Source organism: Sinohyriopsis cumingii, unplaced genomic scaffold (assembly GCF_028554795.1).
Source record: "Sinohyriopsis cumingii isolate HCF-2022 unplaced genomic scaffold, ASM2855479v2 utg000229l, whole genome shotgun sequence".
Lineage (NCBI taxonomy): Eukaryota > Metazoa > Mollusca > Bivalvia > Unionida > Unionidae > Sinohyriopsis > Sinohyriopsis cumingii.
The window spans coordinates 3,154,480-3,173,478 of record NW_028315879.1 but is presented as its reverse complement, the minus strand read 5'-3'; the positions used below and the strand labels follow the sequence as shown (position 1 = coordinate 3,173,478).

Genomic DNA, 18,999 nt, shown 5'->3' with positions numbered 1-18,999 from the left:
AACTAAGAACGTTCTAATTCCACTGAACTGTCCAAATAAATGTTTTTCCTCTCGAACAATATCTAAGTACAACATAAAGCAGGTCTGCAGACTTTACAACAGGATCAAAATAAATAAGACTCTAAAAAATGAAATAATCTAATTTCTCAGTTTTCTCCTTATATACACCATCCTTTATGATTATACTTCACAACATACCCCACGTGACAGATCATACTACTCAATCTATTCCGAAATACCTATTCAGGTAACCTAGCCCAAACGATAGGAAATTACTTAATTATTCTAGAACTGTCAAACCCCACCAGCCAATGAGAAATTAACCCAAAGTCGACAACAAGTCTTATTATTTGTAATTGTCAACACATACGTAAGCATTTATTTATAGATCCTGTGTTATCTTACGCTCTTATTATTCCTTAAACATGCCCTAGTCACGTAGACTGATTCATATTAAAACTAATGAAGATATTCGTATGACATCTGCACCTAACATTTTAGAAACGAATAGAGAAAATTAAAGTGGACCATAAAACCTTCGCATTCTGCTAACTGAACGAATGTTAATTAAACTTGTTTTTTTTCATATTCTTATTAAGAGCATTATTAAAATTACATTAGTATTTCCAGGAAAAATGCATCATTAAACTATGCGTCCATTTTAAAGTTGGTTTCATGTCTTATATGCAATCTATTTAGAGTATTATTTAACTAAAGGAACACACATTTTCAGCCCATTTTGAACAAAACCATAATTGGTCAATTACGGATGTTTTCAATCACTTCCGTGCGCATATATATATATATATATATATATATATATATATATATATATATATATATATATATATATATATATATATATATATATACACACATTTCATGCGATTTGCTGCGAACTTGTTTTTCTTTTAGTGCACGTTCTTTCGATTAGGCTGAAATGGCTCGTGAAAATAACTGATACTGCCACAGCTCCTGCTCCTGCTGCTGCTTCTCGCGTATTACCAAGTCACCAAAGAGAAAGCCTTTCAAGTAAAAGGCGCCGCCTAGCCACCCAAAGTACAGCGATATGGTGCAAGCCGCTATCAGCAACCTAAAGAAGAGACGCGGTTCTTCAAGGCAAGCAATATTAAAGCATATCGCCACTGACTATAATGTCAACACCCATCTTAAAGATGATCTTAAGGGTGACATCAAGACAGGTGTTCTTAATCAGTCCAAGAGAAATGGCGCCTGTAGGTCCTTCCGACTAGGTGCCAAACCGCCTAAAATGACATCCAAGAAAACAAGGTGAGCTGGTAAAATCCCCATGGTCCAAGATTCCCAAGAAGAAGGCAGCTAAAAAAAACAGTTCGAGAGAAAAAGGCATCAAAACGCAAGAAGGCCAAATGTCCAAACTAGCATAAGACACCTAATTCCAAGAAAACCAAGACACCAAAGAAGAAGGCTAAGGTAACAAAGACGCAGTAAAATAACACACATTCGGCTTAAGAAAGTGCAAACAGAACAGTAGTGAATAGGGGCACCCTAGCCTCAATGGGAATTAGCATTACAGACCCCCCTTGGGCAAACCTAGCCTCAATGGAAAATTAACATGGAGAAAAATCGTGGGCAAACCTAGCCTCAAGGGGAATTGAACATGGAGAAAAATCGTGGGCAAACCTAGCCTCAAGGGAATTGAACATGGGAAAAAATCGTGGGCCACTCTAGCCTCAAGGGAATTGAACATGGGGAATAAAGTGTGGGTCTATCTAGGGACAAGGGAGAATTGAACATGGGATTTTTTTTTTTTTTAAATTTTTTTTTTAAAAAAAAGGGGTAGGCAATGGAAAGTCATTCGAGAAATATGGGTGGCCCTGAAAAGGGTCTTTGGCTTTCTTCTGCTTCTTCTTCTATTTCCTCCATTTTCTCATCCAGCCCCTAATCTTTCCCCAAATTCCTTTGTTCTTCCTCTTTTCTTTTTCAGGTAACCAGTCTGGGTGACCCATAGCCCTGAACTTCTCTTGTATCTTGATCCAATTTTGATTCACTTTGTCAAAGGCCTCTTTCTTCTTTATTGTTTCCTTATCCTTTTTTTCTGGACTCCATTTTTCTTTTATCTTTTTCACCTCTTCAGTCATCACTTGTTTCATTATTTCTTCTCCTTTTTTCAACCTGTTCAGTCCTCTCTTCATATATGACAACTCCGTCCAATACACTATATGTTCTAGGAAGCACCGGACTTGGATGACATAATCCAGTGCTTCCTTCAAACTCCCCACTCTTACATAAGGTGGGTCAATAAATCCTCTTGATTTGTTGACTTCATCTTCTATCATTCCTTCTATTATATGTCTGGCGGTCTTTATACGTTCGACTTGACTGGTTACCAAGTGTTCTTTATCTTCATACTCCCATTCCTTTTGTATCCTTTCTATAGCATATTCTGCTTCTATTATCCAGAAATAGATATGCCTCAATTGATTAAATAAATCAGTCACTTGCGTCATCTTGTCTAGATTATTCTTTGTAGAATGGTTTGAACGACGAATACTGTGGGTTCTTATACGAAAAGCGCGGACGTGAAGGAAAACATCCCCCTAAAAACATAAAATTGATCTTACCTAGATCATGACCAAACAACGCGCGGACGTGAAGGAAAACATCCACCTACTTTTCTCATTTCATATAATAAAACCCAAACTATACTCTCCACATACGCTAAGAAACAATAAAGAAACCCATAATCTACTATTCACACAAACTTACGTGAGCAGTTACAAACACAAACACACTAACACATACACTCGCACTATGAAAAAAGAGTTAATTTTTATATTCACACTACTCTACCTACATACATTGGCAAATTGATGGTTATTTCTTTTCTAGAGTATTGGGTAGCCCTGAAAAGGGCTGTTGGTTTTTTTTTTGAACTCCAGATGCACCTATCTAATGATGGCACCTTCCTGGCCTGGCGCCACACACGCATCTTCTTCCCCAGTCTCCTTTCACCTTTCTTCTTGGGAGTGCAGAGGCGGGATGATTGGCTTCAGCACCCCAATCCTCTGTCTCTGGTATCTTGTAAGTCATCCTCTCTCCTATTTTCTTTTCCTCCTCTTCCCTCTCTCTTCTCTCCTCCTCTTCCTTCTTTATTCTTGCCTCTTCTACTATGGCTTCCGCGGATAGTTCATTTACTATGCGCCTGGCATATTCCAGGTGCATCTGGAGTTCTGGCAATTTCACAATTCTGGTGTTCATTCTTCTGGTGGTGTTGATCAATCAACAAGGGTAGCTAGACTGCCGAGCGAGTTTCAATTTATACTGAAAGCGCGGACGTGATGGAAAACATCCCCCTAAAAACATAAAATTGATCTTACCTAGATCATGACCAAAAAAACAACAACACGCGGACCTAAAAGAAACACTCACTCACTTTTTATGCTACCCATTACTATTGTAAAAATTTTTTTTCATTAATCACTTCAATAGACTATCCAGATACGCAAAGCAATCCAATCTAACCCCAAATCTACACCTCAAACACCAAAAAAAGACATCATTTTAATATACTATCCTCACCAACCTACGTGAGCACTTACAAACACACAATCTTATACACAAACACATACCCTCACATTTTTTTAAAAAAGAGTTAGTGTTTATATTCACACTACTCTACCTACACACATTGGCAAATTGATGGTTATTTCTTTTCTAGAGTATTGGGGTAGCCCTGAAAAGGGCTGTTTTTTGTGTTTTTTTGTTTGCTATGGCAATCGTTTTTTAGTTTCTAAGAATGCAATGTCCTCTGAGGATAGACTTTCTGGCGATAGGTCTGCTTCTTCGGAAAGAGAAGAAGAACTCTTTGGTGTCGATACGACAATCGACAAAGCCTCTGTCAGGTTCAGGTTGCTGCTGCTGCTGTTGTTATTGTTGTTGCTGTTGCTGCTGCTGCTGCTGTCTCTGAAGTCTGTACTTCTATGTCCATTCTTCTATCTCCCTGTTCACTTCTTCTCTGAAGAGCTCTTCTATCAGGTCTTCAGCGACTTTTAGCATTCTCACATTCTCTATCTCTTCTGGCTTCGGTATCAGACTGTGTCTGACCCTATGCAAATTCACGTCGGCTTCGTTTAGATTAGCTAATTTGGAGCACATCTTCGTAGGAGGATGAGTCGACAATGGATGGTTAGACTTGAAACAACCCGGTTCTTAAAGTCAAAGCGCGGACGTGAAGGAAAACATCCCCCACACGGTTTTCGAGACGCAACATTCAATGAGTGTCATGAGAGGGATAGTAAGAAGTTAAAGAGCATCAATCAAACATTCTTATACCTAAACAAAAGACAAAGGCATTTTTTTCAAAACACAACATTTTTTATTCAAAAATCACTTAACACTAAACAACAACAACTCTAACATTTTTTAAACAATAATCCAACCCTATAACATCAAACATATTTTTCAAATTGCAAACATTTTTTTACTCAATTCACACTCTACTTTAAACAGGGCTGACAACGTTGTGAATGAAATTGTGATTTCCACTGTTGGAAGTCATTAGGCCATTGATGGACACTACGTTTCCTAGCTTGAGACAAAAGATAAGCATAATGGTCACAAAACCATCGATCTACTTTCACATCGTTTCTGAATGACGAGGATCAAAATGAGTCACTAAATGTTCTAAGGAATAGCCCAGGCTGCGATGATGCAGAAAATACACACAGTACTGTCCACACACCAAGGAATCTGTGCCTTGTAATTTCACATTATTGAATCGAGTGGTCTGAGCATTTCTTCTCATAAAGTCAATGATATCGTCTTCCAAAGGAGGCAATCCGTACGAATCGAAATATTCCACACATCCTTCTTGAGGAAAGTAAACGGCTACCCAGTGGGTTCCTGGGAGATGACTGTCGTCCGTGTTGATCACGTAAGCTTGATGGTCTTGAGGTTTGCGATGAGGGAGTTCATCTTTAGCACAGACGACAGGATTCCAAGAAGCCGTATACGAACTGTGGTTCAAAAGGTAATAAAGTTCCCAGGTATCCATGTTTTGTGTGTTTTTTTCTTCTTCTTCACAGGTAATAATAAGTCATCAATTCGATCCTGACTTTTTGCTTGAAAATGTCTGACAAATAACCGTTTCTTCGTTTCGTCTCCTCACTCTGATTCAGGAGAGCTTCGATACGATGGATCTCTTGAGTGGTTAATGGTGGACAAGAATGTTCACGCAAGTCTTTATACCACTGGTGCAACACGTCTTCGTCCGAGATGAGACTCCAAACCTCGTCCAGATACTCGTCCAATTTTTCTTCTTGACTCAACATCAGGCATTTATCGTGTTGAATTTGACTGGGATGATCGTTTTGACATCCATAACACTCTTTCTTGATCAATTCCGTCATTTTTTCGGCCAAGTGTTTGGCAAAACAGCAGACTAAATGGGCTTCTTGTTCTGGCCATCTTGACTTCATTATGACAACGTCTTCGTCTTTGTCTTGAGATTCTTCTTCCACGGTCTCCTCACATTTCATCTTTAAAGTTTCTCCACTAGGTAAAGAGGGATAACAGTCTTCCATGGCTTCTAATAGTCTAGAATGACTTCTCTCAAACTGTTGATTTCTATGGTATTATCGAATTCTGCATACAGGATGACGTTCACTGTCTCGTCCAGTGGCTTTGCAAACTGAAGTTCCACACGAATCTGGCCAGATTTTATAGGGTGGAAATGTCCCTCGTCGCTGCCTTGGTCTGGAGTGAAATCGAAAGCCCACAAAGCATAACCTCCTGCGTAATCCTCGTACGTAATGCCGTGACTGGTGTTGGTTCCTAACTGTCCAGTGGCGTCGTACGGGGACAAGTACGACCTCAAATAATTTCCGTCACCAAATTTAGGTTCGAAAGGTCGGGTACACAAGGTCTTGCCATCGCGACTGACTTCGATCTTGGACACGTCAAAGTGTTGAAAGTAGAAAGGATTTTTAGCGATAGCTCCGTTGAAGGCTGTATTCTCGACCATACCAACGATTAAACGTTTGGGTAACTGTCCTTGGAACAGATGATCTTCGATCATGGATCGCTGTCTCCTAGGAATGGTGAAGGTTTTCACTTCTACACGTCGGATCGGATACATGGCGGTCGTTCTGCTCAACGTCTGACTGATGTCGTTTCCCACTTTAGGTAACACTTCCACGCGGCGTACGTAGAGTCTGGCTTCTTGGATTTTGGTTTTGTAATTATCATCACGATCAGCCAATAAATGGAAAGCGGTACTGCTCCGATTCAGTCTCAGGCGGACATCCACCCCGTTTAGCAAATATTTCTCTTGCAACCACATATCCAAATGCAAACGATCCATCAGTTCTTAACTCTTTCCATCTTTGATTCTGTCTCTTCGTTCTACAAATCCCGCATTGTTGTCTTTGTCTGCAGCACTTTTGAATGTTTCAAACTGGCCTGCATCGTCAGCTTCCCATACCACACAGGCATTCAGATGAGTGTTCTTGGCGTCTATTCCGTACGTCAAGAGATTTTCCAGGTACGCTCGGTAAGGGTAAGTATCCATGCTGCTACTGACTAGTTTGTTATTCAAGTACAAGTCCACTTCGCTAAACAAGGAATGCATGAAATTGTTGACGGGAGCTACTAGCTCAGTGTCTATAGTATTTCCATCCTTATCAGGAACTTTGACTTTCAAGTACAAGTAACTGCTATTCAGATCGATGTAATATTCGGGCTGTCCTTTGATTTCAAACTCGATGGGAGCGGAATCGGTCAATGAGGAGACGGGATGAAATTCCACCCATTGGGATTCTTGCATGGTCATCATGGTGGGTGGCATTGCAAACAGATCCAGTTCCGTCTTGGAACAGGCGCAAGACTCTCGGTGCATCATTTTTTTTCTGTGTCTCAATAATCGAAAACGTCTAAGTCTCGAACGGTTCTTCTTTTCTTGGCCTTTATAGCTTGAAGTCTGGTGAAAGGGTGTTTTCTTCGTCGTCTCTTTCTGCCTTGTCCTTGCTGAATGCCTGACTCGGTAGCGTGCAGGGCATTTATAGGTGTGTCTCGTCGGCCCAAAAGGTCTTTGCCCGTTTGCAGCAAGACATTTTTGCCTGCCCTCATGAAGGCTTTTTTAGGGTTTTGTTTGTCGATGATGACATTTTGGAGAAATTCTTTGCCTTGCGTCAGTGCCGCATCTTTCAAGGCGTGCAATCCGCGTGTCACCATCGGTTTCAACACCGGGGCCACCGAACGAAAGGCCGATTTTAACATATCTCCTAAGCCGTGTCCTCGCTGTCGAGCAACCCCTCGGTACACTGGATACATGACTTAAGAGTCGTGAGAGAACCGTTTTCGAAAATGGAGTTTCACCGTGACTTTTCCTTTGGTGAATGGTATATTTTGTCCCAAATCTCCTTTTATAGTAATGTTGACCGTGTCCAAATACGACTTGGTGACGGGCAAATAGTGAGGATGGACAAATTCGCGGTGGACGTGGTAAGTGTTTCCACCTTCCTCGTCAGCGTTCGTGGCAGAATTCACTTTGAAAGGAATGACACGCAGTAACGGCACGGAGGTGTGTCCCACCACGTTGTACTCCACCACATCGGAATACACGAACATCAAATTCAGTCCTTGATTCAGTTCTACTGGGGTACGAAATAACTTGCTAAAAGACTCGTTGTCGTAAACGATGGGTAATTTTTTTTTCTTCATCATGGCCATTCTCATGTTCATGTCTCCGCCCAACATGTCAAACAATTCAGGACAAAATAAAATGGACATGATTTTACTCCGTTCAAATTTCATCGAGAAGCGACGAGCTGCTTTGTGGTACTCCATGGTGACACTTTTGTTGACATGCTCCAAAGCTCTAAGAAACACGCCATTAAACCTGGTGGCTATGGTGCTGACCAAATGTTGACCACTAAAATAATAGCCTGGGGGAATGAACAAGTGATAGGTGGTGTACTTTTGATTTTGTGAACGGGTTTTCTTGTCATATTTGATATTGCCATCCAACCACTGTTGCATTTGCTCGTCATGAACTTCCACATCAAAAAAATTTTGATTGGGAAGGACACTGAGGACTTGGGTCGGGTGAATGATTTCCACTAAAGCCACTTCCCAATGGGCTTCGTGATCTAAGGGGATGCCCTGAGGTAATTTGGCCGTGTAACAGCACAACGTGTTGTGGGGAAACACCTCCATGGAACTGTCACTGGGTAAGATTAAGTAAAATTGGTTTTGGTAACTCATAATTCCAGAGTTCTGTGGCTGTCCGAGGGGTTACTGGACGTCAGAGGCGTGTCTCCGCCCAAAATGGGGTTCTGGTTGTGATTGTGCTTGGAGTGGTGACTGGCACTGGCACTGGCACTGGACACAAGGTTCCCGTGGTTCCCGTTTGAGGTGAATTTCAGGGAGGGATTGGGAAGCAGGTAACCGATGCAACTGTTCAATAAAATGGTCCACAATTGTTTGTCTCCTTGTTGCAAACTCAAATTTGCAATGGCTGCCCCGATGACACAATACACCACGAAGATTTGGCAGAAAAAGACGATTTGCGTTTTAGGAACACGTTCTCCGCACGACACCCACAAAGTTTTTTTTTGTAAATCTTCCACAGAAGAACTAGGTGAAGGAGTGGTCGACGTAGCTGCGTCTGTGTGAAAGGGCATGATGGTCACTTCTTTTTATAGTCGATGACTTGCGAAGCGTCGATCCAAGAATCAAAACTGGGTGGATATCCTTTCCAACGTACTTTGACTTCTTTGACACGTCGTTTGCCCACTTTACGGGTTCTGCGTTCGAGAATGCTTTCGATGTCGTACACGTCGTCTTCTTTTTTGGTGACACGTTGTAACTCGGGCAAATAAAACGTTCCTTTGAGCACTTCTCCGTTCATGTCTTCCAATTTATAGACGGTAGGATGACGGCCATGCACTCGTCCAGTGACGCGAAACAATTCGGTCGTCCAGTTAGGTAAGTAACCTTTGTCGAAAGTGCGTTTGGTTTTGCCAATGCGCACCCAATCTCCTACGGTCAACTCTCCACTTTTCTTGGGGACAGCCCTCGTCGGGGACGTACCATACAGGTGCTCAAACACCAACACTTCGTTGTCGGGAGTCACTTCTTGCGGGGCACGTCCGATGCTTCGATGGTAAGATTGGTTGTACGCTTGCACCAGGTGCGGTAAGATGTCGATGTACTTCAGAGTGTGGTGATGCGTAAAATATCTCCACATGCGTTCTTTCAAAGTACGTTGAAAACGTTCCACGATGCTGGCTTTGGTTTCGGGATTCTCGGTGGTAAAAAAATGAATGTCACGTTTCTTTAATTCTTTTCGGAAAGCTTGGTTCAGAAATTCGGTGCCTTTGTCCGTTTGCCATCGAAGAGGGTGACGACCGCTTTGTTTCAACACCCGTTGCAGGGCTCGCACTAACTCGCTGCTCGATTTGGAAGTCAAGGGCACGACCCAGGCAAATTTGGAAAAGACGTCGACGACACAAAACAAATATTTGTAGCCACGATTGTAGCTGGCCAAATGAGAGACATCGGCTAAATCGGCTTGCCATTGATGATCGATGCCTTCCACTCGGGTGCGACTTCTGGCAAACTTGCGTCGAATGGGTTTGTGTAAAGTGTAGGTAGCTTGTTCTTGTAACCATCGTTGCACTTGAGGTAAACGGAGACTTTTCAGTCGAGTTTTGGCAGCACGATACAATTTTTGAACTCCTGCGTAACCTGCAGGATGGGAGGGATCGTAGTAAATGCTAGCTAAGACTTTTTCCATTTTTTTGTGTTCGTATGTTAATAAGACACCCACTCTTGGAGGATGCTACTCTTTTTCTCTTGGGGTATTTTCTTGGATTGCAATGCTTTGCGTGTGCGACCGGCAATAGGTGTTGAAGATGAGGATGTCTGAGAGGGGGATATCGGTTCTTGTTTCACTTCTGTCTTCACTTCTGTCTTCACTTTCTTTTTCTCTTGTGATGAAGAAGGGGTGGCCATCATCTTTTTAATCCATCCAATTCTGGAGGTAGGTGGTGTTGTTAACTTGCGTACTTTTTCTGGTTGAGTTTGAAACCCTTCTTCTTCTTCTTCTCCTTTTTCTGTCTTGGTCACTGGTAGTGGTGGTACTGGTACTGGTATTGGTACTGGTGATGGTGCTGGACTTTTCATCAAGGTCTTAAAATCTTTCAGAGTGGGTGGAGCTGTTTCGTCTAAAGCTTTCTGGTGAAAGAGTTGCAGTCGTTGCAAAAGTTGACCGTACTTTTGCGATTTTTCTGTTTCGGACAAATCTTGGCGATCCATCAAGGACTGCAATTCGTGTTGTAACTGGGACATCTCGCTCAAATTGGGATTGGGAGGTAAATGCGGGGTACGTTGTTCTTGCCACCGATGGTATTCCATCCATCGTTTGTAAGGTACTAAAGCTAGTTTTCGTCCTTCCATGGGGTTGTCAGGGGTCGATTCTGAGATCTTGGGACTTCCGAAGGCCTTTTTATCTTGCTCCCACCAGTCCTCCCAACATGGTTCCCAAGACTCCTTTCAGTATGGGGCCTAACAAGAGAGGCAAAATGCCTCCACGTTGGACAAACATCTTCTTCTTTTGACGAATGGGAATTTTCTTTTGAACCATTTGGCGAAGAACGTGACGATGTTTCCTTAATCATTGTTTCTGGTGTTTGGACAAAGGGATCGTGCCTTTCAAGACGTTCAAACAACATTCGCACACGGTATTGATGACCTCTTTGGAGGCCAATTGAATTAGTTTTTTTCGTAGAGGTGGAGAAGCTTTGGACAGGATAGATAACATGTCCCCATGTTTGACTAAACGTGGTGGTAGTCCTTTCCTTTTCTTTCCTTGGGGTTTTCTGGAGGGTGACATCTTTGAGTCTTCAGGAGCACCAAAAAACACTGATACCCCGACTTGGTCACAGGCCTTTTTTATACTGGAACGCATCGCCACTGATTGTCTTTACGTCGTATTAGTTTGAGGACAGGCATGACACGTCGTGCAGGGGTACGTAACGGACTAAATCGAGCCAGTTCTTGCTTGGACAAATCCAGTAAACTTTGTAACATGCCCGATCTTTCTTGAACTTTGATTTTGGGAGAAGGTACTTTGTGAGCAGCAGCCACTGCCGCTAAATTGGAGGGTCCTGCCACTGGGGAAGTTCTTTTTGGGGTCATCAACGGAGAAGTTCTTGGTGTGATCAACGTCTCCAAGTACTCTTCCGTTCTTGGTGTCATCAACGGAGAAGTGGATGAACGTGAGGATGCCGGAAACGCAGTCACTGCCGTGGCAGATCGTGGTTTGCGAGTGTAAAGTTGCGTCCTGGCCGAAGTGCCTCTCTTGCGACTAGTTTTCTTCTGTGGACTTTTCTTTTCTTTTTCTGGGGACTTTTTCTCTGTTTCTTTTTCTGGGGGCTTCTTTTCTTTTTCCGGGCTGGTGTCTGGTCAGAGGAGGGTCCTGCCACTGGAGAAGTTCTCCTTGGGGACCTGGTCTTTTTCTTTTTCTTCTTGGGGCTTCGTTGGACTTTTTTCTTGGGTATAACTTTGGGGGCATTAGGATCCCATCTTAAGAGTGAGCGAATGATGATCCCTCCTAGAGTACCGCTCCCTCCAGGTTTCAGGGGCATTAGGATCCCATCTTAAGAGTGAGCGAATGATGATCCCTCCTAGAGTACCGCTCCCTCCAGGTTTCAAAATGATTTGTTTTTTGGTTTGAGTGTCGATGCGGGGATCGACCAATTGTTTCGATCGAAAAAGCGTTTGGTTTGATGAGGAATCTGAATGATTCCTTGGAGTAATTTGACGTGCCGTCACCGTGAACAATCGTAAGACTTCTTTGAGACTAGCTTCTAAGACACGAGCTCGTATTTGTGGATTTTTTTCTCGACTGATGCCATACAAGGCACGAATCAATTTGACGGGAAGATGCGACTGAAGGGACGTCATGTTCACACTGTGTGAGACAGACGAAAAGGGTCTGAGGTTTTTATAGATTTTTTTATGTGGAGTGAAATTAAGTCGAGGACGGAGACGTGTACAGGACAGGCCCTCCGTCTTGGCACCAGTGGTGAAACAAGTGGGTACGAAATCGCAAATCCTCGGGGGTCGTAGGTTTCAAATCGACGAGTAAATAGGCGTGTGGAGTTTGAGTGGCATCGTCGTACGCCTGAGTCAGCCAAGGCGTTCCTAACTGTTTGGCTAAGACTTGCACTTGCGATTTATCTCGAGGGCTTTTAAACAAGACCACGTAATGCGCACTGAGACTGATGGTGCGATGGGCTTTACTTTGTTGAAACAAATTTTGGGTGATGTAAACGACACTGGCATTACGGTGATGCCCTTTGCGCGTGAACCACAGTTTAATTTCTTCTTCGTCTTCTCCTAACATGTCGTCGAAAATGACCAAATGGGTTTGACGGGAGTCAGAGACGATGCCATCGTCTTCTTTAGGAATGCCTTCCACAAACACAATGGAATCGCTTTGACTTTCTCGCAAGAGGCTGTACGCCGATTGCCACTCTTTGTAACACCACACGATCCGCTGAGGTGGCCGATCGATCAAATGATGTTTATGTTCGATCAAACGTTTGACGAATTCGGTTTTGCCTGAACCGCTAGGTCCAGCAATGAGCATGTTAAAGGGATGGCGAAGATACAAAGCCTCCCAACTGGCACGATCTAAGTGTTCGTCGATGACTTTGACAGTAGAGGAAGAGGGAGCAGAGACAGCAGAGGTAGCCATAGTGTGAGAAATGTCACTTGTGACACGAAAACAAACAAGACAAGAGTTTATATACTTTTTTTCAGAACACGTTTATTGAATGTTTCAAACATGAATACGAAAGACAAAAATACATAAAAGCCAAAGGCTTAAGTACAACGATAAAAGGCACATGATAACCATTAACGTGGAATAAACACAAATGTCTGTACAACATGTTTTGGGTAATGTTCTAACCATTTCTATAGTAGGGGGTAAGGTCACACAAGTGTCCTCCCGAAATGGTCTTTCAGGCATGTCCACGACAGTCCCGTCCTGGGTGACGGGTTCTTCTGGCACCGTCACTAACACGGGTTGAAAAGTAACTTTTTTCCTTGAACAACTCTCGTGCATACTGGGCCACTTCTTGGGTCCAAGCCTCAAAACCCCATTCTTTCCAGGCACGGACATCTGTCCAATGGGGATGTAAGTCACAAGCTACACACACATCGTCATACACGTCTTGGGTAGCTAAAAGTTGACGAATCTTTTTTTCCCGTTGAGGTCGAGAAGTATCCAGATGAAACCGCAAGGCTTTGAGCAAAAGGAGTTTTTCGTGACCATTTAAGGCCATTGAGGTGGTAAGTACTGATCGTAAAGAGTCCACAAGGAATCGGCTGGTAAACGAAATCCCAGAAAACAAGTCACTAAGACACACACCACTTGTCGACCCAAATTGAATGGATACAGTTCTTGCAATAATCGATGGTAATGATCCACGGTTTGAATATGGTCATTGAGTTCCTTCCACGGAATCTGTTCAATAATATGTGACATAATCCGTGGCATGGCAATTTGATTTTATAGTGTCTTTGTTTCGGAAGCAATAAAGGTAATTTCTAACTAGACATGTTCGTTCTCCAGTAGGGAATTTAAGTGTAACATACTGTAACTGAAACGTCAGAGTTTGTCTAGATGTTTCGTCTTTCTCTAAGCAAATTCCATGTAACAAATGTTGGTAATCCTTTAACTCGTCTTCCTGAATACGTTGCAGTAAGTGAATCTCGAAGTAACCAAAATTACGAACGTCTAGTTCATCATCATTCACAAACTGAAAATGTTCAACAAGGTCTGACCACTGACAAAATTTCTGACGAATCAGTCCTCTTATACCATTCAGGTACCAGTGGTTAAAGATCTGGTGACGTAACGGATGCAATTGTTCTTTACGTTTCACTTGTATTTTGACCAGTTCTCGGTAAATCCTTTCTCTCAACTCCTCAGGCAAGCCCAAAATGTTCTCTTGTAAAGTATCCATAAGTATATACACTGTTTTTGGAATCCTTGGTTGGTGGCCAATAGCCTCTTTTACCTTTGTGCCTGATGTAATATCCACTCATAATCAGTCTTCTTATACTTTGGAACAGAGCATAATTTAAAAACGGTTCAATAACTTTGCGTTTGCGTTTCACTTGTATTTTGATCAGTTCTCGGTAAATGCGTTCTCTCAACTCCACAGGCATGGCACGAATGTTCTCTAGCAAAGTATCCATGAATAGGTCATACTAAATCCTCTTTGTCTGACACAAGAAATGTACTCTTTGCACAAACATGGTTTTACTTCAGTGTCGAATTTAAATCGTTTAGTCACTAATCTACACATTATAATTCGTTCAGAAGTTTCCTCTTTCACTAAGTTGACATTGTGTTCAAGATGTTGGTAATTCGTTAAGTTTCCATCCTCTCCCGATTGCAAGGCTTCTTTCAATACCCCAAAGTTGACCACACGACTGGTACGATAATTCAGAGTCAGTCCTTTCACTTTGCACGTCGTGTGCACTTCTCCTTGTTTGTCCCGGTATTCGTAGCCGTAATTTTTGGGACCGCCACTGACGAAACTTAGAATCTTGTCGTCGGGATGCTCGTCTGTCCAGGCTCCTAAACGGTCTCCTTCGATGTCAGGGTGCTGTTGACTCGGGTGATGGATGTAAATGCAACTGTCCGTGTCAAAGTACAGGACGCGTTCTCCTAACAGTTCTAAAGCTTCGTACAATTTTAAGCGAGCATGAGCTGTCACGTTAGCCGCAATGATGACATTTCCAAAAGGGTCGTCTTGTACAAAGTCCAGATCTTTTTCGTAATTGACCAAGATCAAATCCTCTCGAACGACGTCCACGTGTTTCATGTATTTGGTTTTGTCGTGAATCATCTGGAAGTAGCGGGAAGGTTCTGTCAAATATTCCGTCTTGGGTAAACACGGTCGTTGTGCCATTTTACCCCACAAGCAATTTAACATCACTTTGGCAAACGATCGCCTGCCTTCGTTTTTCTCGATGTGGTCTAAAGAGATGCCTTCTTGTTCATAGTATTTCTCTTTGAATTGTATTTGGTCTTCGGGAGTGTGACACCCGGAAGGATAGCCGCTGGCTTCTTGCTTCAGTTTCAAAAAGGCATCCACGTAGTCAGCGAAAATGCCTTTCTGAGTGGGGTCACCCTTGTGGTATTGTTGTGTCTTAGGAAAGTGGCAAATTTCGTACACTTCTAACAGTTGGTATCCCATGTCCAGAGCTTTGAACAATTCTACGCTGACCCAGGTTCCCGTCAAGGCACGTTCTTCCTGGCTGTGATGGCAAGGCTGGTCTTGGTTGCACGTTTCGGCACAAGTACGGCACAATGGAAACATCAGTTTGCCTTGACAATGGTGAGGTAAGACGGGATGGTATAGGTTCGTGGGAGGCAAAACTTTACACTTGATCAAGTCTTCGTATTGTCGAATGTTTTTCAGGTCGATGTGTTGCGTCAGAAATTGTGGGTGCCCTACAGGAAAGCGACAATATTTGCACACGTAGGGATACAGCGAACACACGTCCAAGTATTTGATTTCTTCTCCTTTCTCTTCGTCGGCTTGGTACAGCAAACAGGTGGCATTGGTCCTTCCTCCGTACAAACTATCCCTCGGGTTCAGCGGGTCCATGAACTGGTAACTTTCCACGAGACGTTTAAACTCGGGATCGGTTTTCATACGGTGATTGTACTCGTGTTCCCACATTTCCACCACTTGGTATCCTTGCTGTTCTAACTTTAGGCGTCGCTGACAAGTGTCCTGGTACAAGTCTTCCATGGTTCGTTGCAAAAACTGATTTTTAGTGCTACGGTCAGGGTAACAGACAGGACATCCGCGAAATAAGCAACCGTTAAACTCGTACACGATCTTGGGGTTTTCTAAGACCCAGGCATCGACCGAATACGTTCCGATGGTCTTTTCGCCCCCTCCGTTGCGAGCATGCTGAATCCATTTGTCTTCCTTGTCGCACAAGTAATGTAACCAACGTAGGGCTTTGACCGAGTATTGACGTTTGACAAAGTGGGTCGTTTGAGGGCTGATGACAGCCACGGTGTTTTCAGGCATGAATCGTTGTCGATACACCAAGGAACGCGCTTTGGCAATGGTTCAAGCTTCTTTCAAAGGATCGACCCCTCTGTGTTCCATGAACAGTTCTCGAAATTTTCCACAGCAACGCCGTAAAATGTCCACGTCGGAACGAGAATACTTTAGCATTTCTTCCTGAAAGTCGACAGGGTCCGAGGCGTGAATCTGGTACCAAGCGTAGAAAGCTTCTCGTTGTTCGGTACGCATGTTGTCGGGGTCGTAATAGTGAGCCTCAGGTAAATGGGGTGGAACGGCGTGTTGATTGGCTTCCGTATTGAAAAAGTGTGGAAGGTACCCTTTAGCCATTTCTGTCATTCCAAACGTTTTAGGCATTCGGCTCAAAGGCATGGCCAAGTAACTCATCGAATCTTTAAACTGCACTTGTCCCACTTGCATGAAAATGATTTTGGCTCCGTTCAAAGTGTCTTTAGGACGTTCGGTGCCATGTTCCGTATAGTACCTCAAAAGAAACTGTCCATCGTATCCGGAGAAATTGTGAGCCATCACCGTGGAATGACGATGACAATCTCCGTAACGTTCGATGTCCTCTTGGCTCCACGTCTTGTCGATGGGGTCTAAAACCCATTGGGCAAAATCGGCTAACGTGTTCGGTCCCCGAAAGATTTTTTCACGCCCTCCGGGAATCTTGCTGCAGTGAGGGCAATGACTGAAAACAGGTTCTTGAATGCACAGGGTGTGTCTTTGGACAGTCCGGCTTGTTGTAACAGGAGTTCTGCTTCGTTTCGTTGTTTGGCTCGGTCCGATTGTTGAATAGTTTTCCAGGCTCTTTTCCATTCTACCGTATCGTTCTTGTTGACATAGGTTCGTCCCACCACGATGGCACGGGCTAAACACATCTGGTCATGAGGGTTGTTAATTCGGACGAGACTTGTTTTGGTGTTGCGAAGGTCGTCCACCAATAACATCTTTCTGCGTCCAGTCCCTTGAGGAGGAGAGACGTGGGTCATGTCCAGTGTGGCTTTTCCATCGGTGATGTCAAACTGGTCATTAGATTGTTGCACATGTTGAAACTTGTCCATGACTTTGGAAGCAGTCAATTCTGCAGGGGTGCTAAATTCGATCCAAACAGGGGATTTCAAGCTGTCGTGTTGTATGGAAAGTCTGAAGCGATCGTCTTCTTTGGGTTGGCATTCTCGCTTGAGTGAGGTGAGCAAAGAATCACAGACCCCAGTGATGAACACTTCTGCTTTCTCTAACGGTACTTCAGCCTTGAAATCTTTAAACTTCACCGTGTATTTGTAAGCCGTGGTTCTAAATTTTCTAGAGGAGCGCTTTTCCGTCTCTCGAATGGAATAGTATTTTTCAGGGTTGACTAAGGGTGACGAACTTGGTTTAGAGGGTTCGGATTCTGGTTCACTCATGTCCTCTTCAAAATCACTGGCATGAATTTGTGCCAAGACTTCAGCCCTGGTACGAGGCGATAGATCACGTTTCTGCCTCTTACTTTCTTCTTCTTCTTCTTTCTTCTCGAATGAATAGGATCGTTTCATCTTGAGTGCAAAACGTCAAATGACTCAAGTGTAAACACCATAGACTAATTTATAGTCATGACAGACCAGCGTATATAAAAGGGTGTGTGTCTCGTGCTTTCACTATTCATTTCACTCTCAAGCCGAGCACAACGATGGAAGAGACTAGTCAAATCGAACGTTTCGTCAGAGCTTTGCGAGGGGTCATTAGAAAATTCTCTTCAGACCAACCGACGCACTACTCTCCTTCCTTTCGAGATAAAAGTCAAGATACTTGCTATATCTGTCAGAAGAAAGGGCATTGATCTTCAGAGTGTCCAGACCGTCAAAAAAGAAAAAAAGGGGCTAAAAAAGACAGAAGTCAAGATACCTGTTATTATCGTCAAGAAAAAGGACACTGGTCTTCAGATTGCCCAAAAAAAAAAACAAGAGGAGTCAGAAGAAAAGAGGAATTCTTCAGAAGAAGAGAGGGATTCTTCGGAAGAAGAGAGGGATTTTTCAGAGGAAGAAAGCAGACAGGTGAAGAAAAAGAAACAGGAGAAGAAAAGAAGAAGGGAAGAAAGTGAGGAGGATGAAGAGGAAAAGCCTGTGACAGTGAGGAAATTTAAAAAAACATAGAGACTAAACAAGGAGAAAGAAGAAGTTAATGAACTTTTTTTAAAGTGTTATGATGTGAATTGTGAATTGGATTGTAAATATTTATAAAAGAATAAATTAATGATATAAGGTAAGTGTCTTTGAGTTTTGATTTTAAAATAAGAACGTACACTCACGCACTCATACAAAGACACGTACTATAGGGGGTAAAATGGGTTGGTTTTTTTTTTTTTTGAGTTATTGGCAAATTGAAAGGCTATCTCTTTTCGAGAAATGTGGGTGGCCCTGAAAAGGGTCTTTTTTTGGTGTAGGGGTGAGTTTAAGCAATCAACTTTAACCAACTTTAACTGCCTTAAGCCTTTGCCACGGCCAAGGCCTACTTCTGGACTGCGTAATGTTGATGATGATTGGGTTGAAATCACTAAGGGTGGTACAGTAGGCTTAGTCACAGGGTTAACGTGTTTAGCTCGGGAAGGTCGTATTCTCTTCGGTCGTAATAAAGAAGTCTGATACATTTGTTTCAGACTTCTTAACTCCGCTAAAATGTCCAACAGTACCGTGACCGTTTGATTTTCACCCTCTTGTTTCTTTGCTGCTACTTCTTCTTGCTGTTGTTGCTGTTGTTTTTTTCTTACCTCTTCTTCTTGCTGCTGCTGTAGGAGAAAAGCTTGTTCCGCTTCCTTTTGTCGTTGTATAAATTTCTCCAATTCTTCTTTCTGTCTCTGTCTAAAATTCTCCACTTGCGGTAATGAAGAAGGTAACGAAGGTTCCGGAACAAA

General features: G+C 42.9%; 2 protein-coding genes across 2 annotated transcripts in view; one reads left to right on the top strand and one right to left on the bottom strand.

The window, feature by feature from the left end:
- LOC149774447 (uncharacterized) overlaps positions 1 to 18,999 on the top strand; it is a 117,654-nt gene that overhangs the window by 43,985 nt on the left and 54,670 nt on the right.
- The window catches only part of LOC149774448 (uncharacterized), a 128,632-nt gene that overhangs the window by 108,494 nt on the left and 1,139 nt on the right, over positions 1 to 18,999 (bottom strand). The window lies entirely within an intron of this gene.